This window comes from Lynx canadensis, chromosome D4, assembly GCF_007474595.2.
Source record: "Lynx canadensis isolate LIC74 chromosome D4, mLynCan4.pri.v2, whole genome shotgun sequence".
Lineage (NCBI taxonomy): Eukaryota > Metazoa > Chordata > Mammalia > Carnivora > Felidae > Lynx > Lynx canadensis.
The window spans coordinates 49877131-49888052 of NC_044315.2; the positions used below are offsets into that span (position 1 = coordinate 49877131).

The 10922-nt window shown below is 40.9% G+C and overlaps 1 long non-coding RNA gene across 1 annotated transcript; it reads right to left on the reverse strand.

The window, feature by feature from the left end:
• Positions 1-6515: 6515 nt before the first annotated feature.
• Positions 6516-9604, reverse strand: LOC115499391. Its single transcript, XR_003964140.1, has 3 exons — positions 9290-9604; positions 8773-8949; positions 6516-8315 (listed from the first exon to the last, which is right to left on the reverse strand). It is a non-coding gene; the product is annotated as an uncharacterized LOC115499391 (long non-coding RNA).
• Positions 9605-10922: the final 1318 nt, after the last annotated feature.

Genomic DNA, 10922 nt, shown 5'->3' on the forward strand with positions numbered 1-10922 from the left:
ACAGGGAGGGGAACAAAACAGAAGAAACTCATAAATATGGAGAATAAACTGAGGGTTACTGGAGGGGTTGTGGGAGGGGGTATGGGCTACACGGGTAAGGGGCACTAAGGAATCTACTCCTGAAATCATTGTTGCACTATATGCTAACTAATTTGGATGTAAATTTTAAAAAACAAAAAAATAAAATAAAATAAAAAAGAATTGAACCACCATCTTATTAAGCTCTCACATCTATCAGTTAAAACAAATATAGTAGATATATATGGTAGTTAAAAGCTACCTTGAAGAAAGAACCAACCTTAGATCATTGGACATTCTACAGAAATTCTGACATCATCTCTCCAACAAACTGATGGCATTAAATGTGTGTGTGTGTGTGTGTGTGTGTGATTTAGAATGAATAAAACTTTAATGATGTAACAACCAACTGGACTGTATTTGGATCCTAACTTGCCACAAACCAAGTGTGAAAAGTACTCTGATGATAATCAGGGAAGTTTAAACATAGACTTCTAAATGACACTGGGGAAAGTCCTCATCAGTTACAAGTCTATCGTGACACAAAATGACAAATTTAATGTTCTCAAGAAAAAAGTGGGAGAGTAACTGAGACACCATGAGCAAAATGTTAATTATTATTGACGCGGCATAACAGATAAAGGCAGGTCCCTTCTAGTCTCTTGTGAGTATTTCAAAATTTCCACAATAAAATAGTTTTTAAAAGCCAATGTATTACCATTAATCTTAAAAAGTATACAAATATCATTATTTTTTTATTTTTTTAATGTTTTTTTAAAATTTATTTTTGAGACAGAGAGAGACAGAGCATGAGCAGGGGAGGGGCAGAGAGTGGGGGAGACACAGAATCTGAAGCAGGCTCCAGGTTCCAAGCTGTCAGCACAGAGCCCAACACGGGGCTTGAACCCACGGAGTGTGAGATCATGACCTGAGCTGAAGTCCGACACTCAACAGACTGAGCCACCCAGGCGCCCCCATAAATATCATTATTATAACATAATTGATCACAGCGCAAAATGGAAATAACCTCAATGCTATGCATCAGGAAAACACTCTTTAAAAACTATGATAAGCCAATCTGACAAAAATTATGCAGCCTTTAAGATGACAATGAGGACGAGGGGCACCTGGGTGGCTCAGTCGGTTGAGCATCCGGCTTTGGCTCAAGTCGTGATCTCATGAACCGTGAGTTCAAGCCCCACGTCAGGCTCTGTGCTGACAGATCAGAGCCTGGAGGCTGCTTTGGATTCTGTGTCTCCCTCTCTCTCCTCCCTCCCCTGCTCACGCTCTCTCTCACTCTCTCTCAAAAATAAATAAACATTAAAAAAAAAAAAAAGATGACAATGAGGACAAAAGCAACAAAGAAAGTGGCTATAGGATTATTTTTAGAAAAAGGACTATATTCATATTATGATCCTAACTCTTTAAAATATGTGTGAAGATAAACGGAGTAGAAAAGTATATAATAAAAATAAAATAGCAAGTTGATATGTTGTAAAGTGTGGTGGAATGTTTTTCTTTTTGGCGATATAACATTGTTTCTGAAACACATAGACACATAAAGAGCTGATGTGAACAAAACAACAAAAATTGATCTGGGCCTCCATATGCTGAAATGTAACACAGTGCAGCAGAAATAGCACCGGCTTTGGAAATGGACAATCTGGGCGAGTTATTTAAACAATCTGAGAATTGGTTTCCTCACCTCCAAAATTAACACAAAATGTCTACCCTTGGGAATGCTGCAAGGACAGTGATGTGATTAAATATCTATCACAACTACCTGGCAGCAGTAAACCTTCTATAATCAGCACTTATCACTATTGTCATATTAAAGGTGGGGGCATTCTGAAAAAGAGAAGAAAGGAGGTGTGCTGATGGGGAAGCGGCTGCAGATTTTTATGGTAATATGGCTTCTTCACAAAAAAAATGAAGACAGGGCAAAATGCAAAGAGGCCGTCAAACCTTACTTGGGCCAGCTGGAGGTAAGGGCTAGCTGGAGAGGTGCTAAGGCTTGTCTGGTGTCATGAAGCAGAGGTGGGCAGGGGCGAGGTGAATAGGGTCCCCCTCTAGAAGAATGGGAGAGCCATGTAATACCGTGTTCAAAGAATCCTGCAGCTTCAGGGCAAAACTTACCAGGTCTAGAGGAAGGGGAAGAAGAGTATGAATGGAGGAAACTAAGAAAAAGGACCTAGAGGACTGATAGGGTATAAGAAATGTTTAGGTGCCTTTTTATGGGGCTAGAGAGATGGGCCATAAATCAATTGTAATTGTATGATGGATGACAGGGTTTCAGAGATTGAATGACCTGAAATTCATGTAAAATGATCTCCTCCCCTGTCTCCATTCTACAAAAAGAGAAAATTACATCCAGAAAGGGGAGGCTCCAGGTACTATAGTCAGGTTCTATGGAAAACTCTGTCAAGAACTCTGCCAGAGAACTGGTTGTACCTCATTATGCCATCCTCCAAGATGGTTTGTCCCATGATCACCAAATCAATTCTTTTCATCCATATTTCTTTCTTACTTTCTCCCTCCCTTCCTTTTCTTTCTTTCTTTCTTTCTTTCTTTCTTTCTTTCTTTCTTTCTTTCTTCCTTTCTTTTTTCTTTCCTTGCTTTCTTTCTTTCTTTCTTTCTCTTTCTTTCTTTTTATTTTTCTTCCTTTCTTTCTGTTAGAAAGAGATAGAGAGCATAACCAAGGAAAGGGGCAGAGAGAGAGGGAAAGAGAGAGAATCCCAAGCAGACTTAGCACCGTCAGCACAGAGCCTGACACAGGGCTTGATATCACGACCCAGGGATCATGATCTGAGCTGAAATCATGATCTGACTCTGACGCTTGACTGAGCCACCTAGGCACTCCCTACCCATATTTCTTAAATATATGTTGCTCTCCATGTCTTAGAATGAACAGTAAAATACAAGCTCTTATTCTTTTCACTAATCTCTTTCACATCAAAAGCTCCCTACTAACTTCAAATTATCTTGTTGCATGTAACAAAAGAGAATGTATTGAACATTTGTCCAGTAAATGCTCTGTCGGCACCCACTATGGCCAGGCATATAAAGATGAACGGCACAGACCCTGTGGTCAAGGAGCCGACAATCCAAAGAAGACAAACATGCTTACAAATAAGCATAATCCTCTAAGTGCACTCTGTCATGGTCGATGTGCTGTGATAGTAAAGAGAATAAAACTCTTTAGACCTAGAGAGGGAGGTTAGGAAAAGGAAACTTCACTGCCAGGTGATGTGGGAAGAGAGCCGGAGACAGAATAGCTGGTCAACAGGCAGAGACAAAAGGTGGCCAGTTCCGGTCTGTGCCAGGCACAATCGCTTAGGGAAAATTACCAGAAAACATGGCAAGCACGCGGCAGAAGAGGAAGTTGGGCTGGACTTCTGCAGAGAAAAACCAGTCAGGCAAGCTGGCAGCAGAGTCAAGACCAAAGTACAAACCAACCTCTTTTAAGTTGTAAGGAGATATTTTTAAGAGAGAGAGAGAAGAAATGAATTTGTCTCTGCGCTCTAACTAGAATCGGATGATTAAAAGTGAATCATCTCGGGAGCGCCTGGATGGCTCAGTCGGTTGAGCGTCCGACTTCAGCTCAGGTCATGATCTCGCACTCTGTGAGTTCGAGCCTCGTGTCGGGCTCTGTGCTGACAGCTCAGAGCCTGGAGCCTGCTTCGGATTCTGTGTCTCCCTCTCTGTCTGCCCCTCCCCCATTCATGCTCTGTCCCTCTCTGTCTCAAAAATAAATAAACATTCAAAAAAAAAAAAAAACCTGAATCATCGCAAATAAAAAAAGAAAAAAGAAAAGAAAAAGTGAATTATTGCCAGCTGAGCTGTAAGAAAACTCTAAGAACAAGACTGGTACTGGTCTCGTACAGATTCTGGCAGCTGCTACCAAACCTGCTTTTGAGGGTGTTAATCCTGGGGTGAGCGTACAAATTCCTGGCCAAAAAAAAATTTCTTTTTCTTCCCCCTTTTTTGGAATCATGCCTCTTTTCTTCTGGCTTTTTCTTTCTTGCTTTAGAAATCAGTTGTGGGACCTAGATTAGAAATTTCAACTGGAAAATACTCAGTCTCTTGTGATGTGATCTTGCTGGTCCTCTATAGCCTCTAAGAAATGATCCTTCAAAACTGCCTGGTGATGAGGCACTGACAGACAGCCTTCGAGAAGCAGACCCTCCTTCTCTGAAGAACCACCTCTCTATGGGTGTCAAATTGTAGGGACATGTTGTTACAAGAGGGAGATATCATTACATTTTCAAATCCAAAGTCAGCTCTGAGGAAAAGTTTATGAGTGCTGCAAAATACGTTGTGAGCCACACAGGAAGGTCAGGTAAAGGTCGCTCTAGAGATGGGGCCCTCAATCCAAAGAGGAAGGAAAAAGAGCAGGAAGCCAACATTGCTTGCGGACCTCCTTCGTGCTAGGCACCACCATAAGAACTTTACATGCGTTATCTAATGTTTTGCTTTCCTCTTTTCCTTATTTCACTCAGATTTACTCTTTTAAGTACCTCAGAGTAGTCTGTGCACATTCTATCATTTCTACTGAGGATGAATTTGGAGATGATTCGAGCAAGGAGACTGATGATGCCAGAATCCGGGAAAGACCTATCTCAAAACCTATCTCTTCAAATTCCCAGAATATATATTCTTTGTAAGAATTCCTACTATTTTTCAGATGACAGGGCATTTCAGGATACACACTGACAGGAACATTAGGATTTCTTAAAATACAGAGTGGGCATAAAGACTACTAAATACTCTGTGGGTTTTGCCCTGTACTGGCACATCCCTCTGCTGAAAATTAGTGCATTTTCTGAACCTGGGTGCTGATAGGAGAATGAACACAGAAAGAAGAAAGCCACATGAAGACTTCACTCTCCCACCTGACAGACTCTCTCGAGACGGCCCTGCAACCCTGCCCACTGATTCACATTCTTCTCTGCTACATGCCTGCCTGTGCCTATTAGACTATTAAAATATTAATAGGGTCTTGGTATCTGTCATTATTAATTTTAGAGACTAACAAGGACATGCTGAGCCATACTATTGATAGATTTGTAGAATATGTTAATCACAGCACTCATTACTCAGCTAAGTTATTATTTTTTCAGATCCTTTTTCTCCACTAATCATTTCTGATATTTAACAATGTATCATCTCCAACGATGTACCCTTATTTCTTAGAAGTCTATTTATATATGTATTTTTTATAATGTCTTTTATAGCAACAATTTATTAAACAATTGTGGGGCCCCATCACGTAATGACAAAATCTTCTGACAAATATCTAGAGAGTTCAGCTAAGAAAATGAATAGATTATTAAATCTGGCAGAAAATAATATGTGCCCGCTTTTGAAATGAGAAAGCTGAAGCAAAGAGTTAATCGACTTTCTAACAACTAACATGTATGAAGATCTAATCTTTTCTCATTTCAGAAGCTTGAGATTTACACTTGGGGTGTGCATTGAACAAAGGCAGACTCAGGTATTCCCCTTAGAGCATATGACTTACGTAGAATTGCAAAGGTAACTAAGAAGTCTTTTTCTTGTCACTCAAAACCTTCAACACAAATTATGTATAGAGGAAAAGAACAAATCATGTAGTCCTTAAGAAGTAATTGCAAATCCCTTCTTCAGGGAACGATTCGCATCCTTCTTCATGAGTGACTGCCATCACACACGTGTCTCTCCAGCCTTTCTATTCTCCTCGATCTATTTCCACTATCATTTCTAAGAGATCAGTACATGAACTGCCCCCAAAAGGGATGGTGGGGGCAAAATGTATCGACCACAGTCTTAAATTAGAAAGGCTTATGCAGGGGCACCTGGGTGGCTCAGTTGGTTAAGCAACCGACTTCAGCTCAGGTCATGATCTCGCAGTCCGTGAGTTTGAGCCCTGCATTGGGCTCTGTGCTGTTGGCTCAGGGCCTGGATCCTGCTTTGGATTCTGTGTCTCCCTCTCTCTCTACCCCTCCCCTGCTTGTGCTCTCTCTGTCTCTCAAAAAATGAATAAACATTAAAAAAAATTTTTTTTAAACAAAGGCTTATGCATCATACCCCATTACATACAGCACAATCTATATCAAAAGGCTCCAGGTGAGTCAATGCTTATGCCATCCTTCAGATATTGTGTTACTACTTACTTACTGTAGTGTCTACACCCTCCACGAAGAGGGCTGAGGAAAGAAAGGGTGAGAAATGCAGATGGGACCTGAAAATAATCTGGTTGCATTATCACCGTTACTATTTATTAAATACCTCTTAAGGAGACTTCAGGCAGAAGTAGAAATGCTTTCAGTGTAGTGTCTGAAATATCCCCAATTGTTCTTTATCTAAGGCTCTCTCTATCACAAATCAGATAGTGATACACCTCTTTTGAACACAACTAGCCGGGCTTTTCATGGCCCAGACTCACAAAGTGACAAGTTAAAACAGTCTTACTCCTCTTAGGCCACAACTAAAATGTAAAAGAAAACAAAACAAAAAAATAACCCAAACAAATTTTTTTAATTTTTAGTCTTGTGTAGTTCACGCTTAAATTGAGAATCCAGATCTCTTCTAATGACCTTGAAGAAGCTTCCAGTTTTCCAGTTGTAAAATGTAAATCTCAGCCCACTTCCCCAAAAGCATTCAATGATGAATTCCGTTAAAGAGAACATTATATGAAATGGGACACTCTGAAAAAAGGGGCTTGTAATTAACCCATGTTTCCTCACAAACTCTTTACTTTCACTCCTGTTATTAAAAATCTTCTGAAAATTAGTTCTGTCATCTTTGGTATTTAGAACATAACTGAACCGTCTTGATGAATGAAGCCCCCTTGTGGGTTAATCCATCATTCTGAAACCAGTTATTGGTCCCCGTTACGGGGAAGGTAGAAAGTATAGTAGAAAAGACAAGAGAATGTTGACATCATAAACATCCTGAAAGTTGTTACTTTTCCACTTAATCCCTGACACAACGCCTTCTCCTATGATCTCTTTAAGTCTCAAGTGGGTATGTAGGTGAGTGGGCCAGTGAGGGGTGGCGTGTGTGAAAAGAATGGATAATAATTCACATTTGTTCCATCATGGAGTGAACCACTAATACTCTTCATGTCAACCTTTTTTTTTTTTTTTTTTTTTTTTTGCCAGGCAGTCACTCTCTTTGTCTCTGCCTTACTACCATTGCCACAATGATACTACTGGGTAATGCTATGGAGTGAATTGTACCCCATAGCCCCCCCCAGTTCCTATGGTGAAGCCCTGACCCACAGTGTGATGGTGCCTGGAGATGGGACCTTTGAGAGTAAACAGGTTTAGATGAGCTCATGAGGGGAGAGTCTCATGGATTAGTGTCATTGTAAGAAGACATCTTAGACCACAAAGCTTGCTTTCCCTCTTTCCAAAGAAGAGGTCATGTGAGCACACACTGAGATGCCCACCATCTGCAAACCAGCTGGAGAACTCTCACCAGAACCCGACCGTGCTGGCACCCTGGTCTCAGACGTACAGCCTTCAGAACTGAGAGAAAATAAATTTCTGTTCTTTAAGCCACCTCACCTACGTTATTTTGTTATCATAGTCTGAGCTGACTAAACCAGCTGAAGAGACAGAGATATTTTGGGAAGAGTCGTTTCCATAAAAATAGAGTGGCTCTAAATGCAGTGGACAGTTATTTCATCTCCCTCATGCTCATACTTAGGAAAATTTCATTTAAATACACACCTGTTGACCAGTGCCCAGGGCTACTACTCTAGAAAAGCAAACGAAAGCATCAGAATGGAGGAACAAGAGAGTGACTACAGCTCTTCTCAGAAGATGGGGCAGTCCATTGCATTTTCTACACATGATATCCTACTCCAGTTGCAGCAGGGAAGAGCAAAGGCACTTTGTGATCTCTCTGGGAAGGAGCTGGAGCCCTGCCACCAAAGACGTCAACACCAGGGCCGACTGCGGGCCAGCCCGAGCTCGTGCAACAGCCCCTCCGCACCTGGGCCCTCCTCGTGCCTTGTCCCTTATATTCCCCATGTCCTTATGGTCTCTGGTGAGGCCCAGTGAGTTCAGTGAAGAGATCACTGGCCTCCAACAAAGAGTAACTTAAAAGGAGAGAAAGCGTGCTAAATCCCACTCTACAAACCAGGTCTGTTCAGTTCTGACTTGCGAATACGAAGCTTTCCATTTGACTCCATATGGTTATGTTGCATTAGGGTCCACACAAGGCTAAGATACACAGTTAGGTTTCCAGCTGCCAGTGCCCAAAAGTGAGGAAGTTCTCAGAGACATCAGTTTCTGATAAACTGTCTTCCCCTGTTTAAAAAAAAAAAAAAAAAAAAAAATTAGAACAAAATGTCAACGCCATGCAGGCAAGCGCAGAGATGGAAATGAAAACTGTTCCTATCACCGCGGGCTTTATTTTTATTTTTAATACAATTGATTTGGATCAATTTGAGATAACTGCCGGGAGACGCAAGGCTTTATTTTTGGACACGTCATTTGTTTTTGTTTCTGATCTGGGCTCAAAAGGAAGATTGCCAGTGTTTTTCCAGTGGCACAAAACAGTTCCAGAAGAGTTAAAATAAGACACCCTACCTGCTTAATCTGCCAGAAAACACATGAGAGGAGCAATCAGCTCTGGAAAGAGTTGCTCTGAATGAGGTATGCCTGGCTGCTTTAGGCCAGGCTGTTTGTCAGTCTTTCAAAATTCAAGTCATTACCAGATGCTGATCTACTATAATATTGTGATATTTTATCTGATTACACTTACCTGATTGTGCCTTATCTGCTATTTGCCTTTCCATTCTTCCATGTATATTAAATGCAGGTGCTTTTATTATTCTGAGAGCTGGAAAGTGTTGACTGCTCTGAATATAAATGGGGATATTATATCATTAACTTGCTCCGAAAGCAGGGCCATTCACTGTGTAAATCACATGCAAGGTACCTAGTGGAGACACAATAAACCATAATGTCTTGAGAAAGAAAGCAATGAGGAATGGATAAGGAGATAAAAATTTAAGGCATTGTTAAAGAAGGGTAATCTTCAAAATCCTATTTGGTTCTTTCAAACTAGCATTCATTGATAATATAACCTTTATATTAGAAACTTTTCTAAGTTCACAAAAAAAAATAAAACTTTGGGGGAAGGCATGATAACATGTAATGTTATCACTCATAGGATTGCATAAAAACACGATCACTAACATTCTATGGCTTATCTAAGTTAGGAGAAGCAGTCTAATATTTTAGTAAAGTACACTTTGCTTTGGCAAATATATTCTTACCTGACATAGGTGGACAGCTTAAACAAGGTGAACAAATAGCCAAATGCTTTGCGTATTTCCAGATGTTAAAAGTGAATGGTGTAGAATCTGGTTGCGAATTCCAAAGAAAGTAATACGCAGTGAATTAAGGCAGAGCCGTGACAAAGTGCGCCTGCCCAACGGTCTGAGGTTATATGCTCTGCTTAGTTCCCACTATGTTGGCCTCACTAAAGTTAATCTACAGCTTTTTAAGTGGAAAGTTTCAGAAAATCCATTTCTGGAGCAAATGTTATGTGAGAGCGGAAATGAGCCACTGTCCTCTGTTGGATAGAGTATCAGATGGCCTGTCATCTATCAGTGTGTCAGATTCCGCTACAGAGGTAATAGCTGGGAGCCAGGCCCTGCAAAAGAACGCAAGTTATTCTCTGCCTGAAGCAGTATGGCCAGAGTCATCTTCTGACAATCAGATCTGAACATGTGGGACAGAAGAGAACAACTATGGATGGAAGCAACTGGGAACAAGCAGAGTAAGGTTCTCTCTCCCATGTTATCAAGGAGGAAACAGTTTCTGCTTTCACTTTCTTCTCAAATTCTGTGTGTGGGGGTGTAAGGCTACTCCTCTCTCCCTGCCATTTACCAGTAGGTACAAATGCATATAGTGACCAATTTTCTTTGAACTCAACAAATGTATATTTAAAACACTTCTTAGGGGCTCCTGGGTGGCTCAGTCAGTTAACCGTCTGACTTTGGCTCAGGTCATGATCTCCCAGTTCATAAGTTCAAGCTCCTGTCAGGCTCTGTGCTGACAGTGTGGAGGCTGGAGCCTGCCTTGGATTCTGTGTCTCCCTCATTCTCTGCCCCTCTCCACCCTCTCAAAAATAAATGAACATTTAAATTTTTTTTGATATGAAATTTATGGTCAGATTGTTTCCATACAACACCCAGTGCTCATCCCAACAGGTGCCCTCCTCAATACCCATCACCCACCCTCCCCTCCCTCCCACCCCCCATCAACCCTCAGTTTGTTCTCAGTTTTTAAGAGTCTCTTATGGTTTGGCTCTCTCCCTAACTTTTTTTTTTTCCTTCCTCTCTCCCATAGTCTTCTGTTAAGTTTCTCAGGATCCACATAAGAGTGAAAACATATGGTATCTGTCTTTCTCTGTATGACTTATTTCACTTAGCATAACACTCTCCAGTTCCATCCACATTGCTACAAAAGGCCATATTTCATTCTTTCTCACTGCCAAGTAGTATTCCATTGTGTATATAAACCACAATTTCTTTATCCATTAGTCAATTAATGGACATTTAGTCTCTTTCCGTAATTTCTTTAAGGGCACCTGGGTAGTTTGGTAAGTTGAGCATTGGACTTCAGCTTAGGTCATGATCTTGTGGTTTGTGAGTTCGAGCCCTGCACTGGACTCTGCTGTCAGCACAGAGCCTGCTTCAGATCCTCTGTCCCCTCTCACTGTCCCAACCCTGCTTGCACTCTCCCAAAAATAAAATAAATATTAGGGAAAAAAAACACCTCTTTAAGTCAAGGCTGCTTTATAATCAGAGAATCCATTCTTCTTAAATTATATGTTTGGAAACAAACATGAATATGGAAGATGGTCTGCTGTTTTGAATAATTCCACATTTGCACGTATTTTCT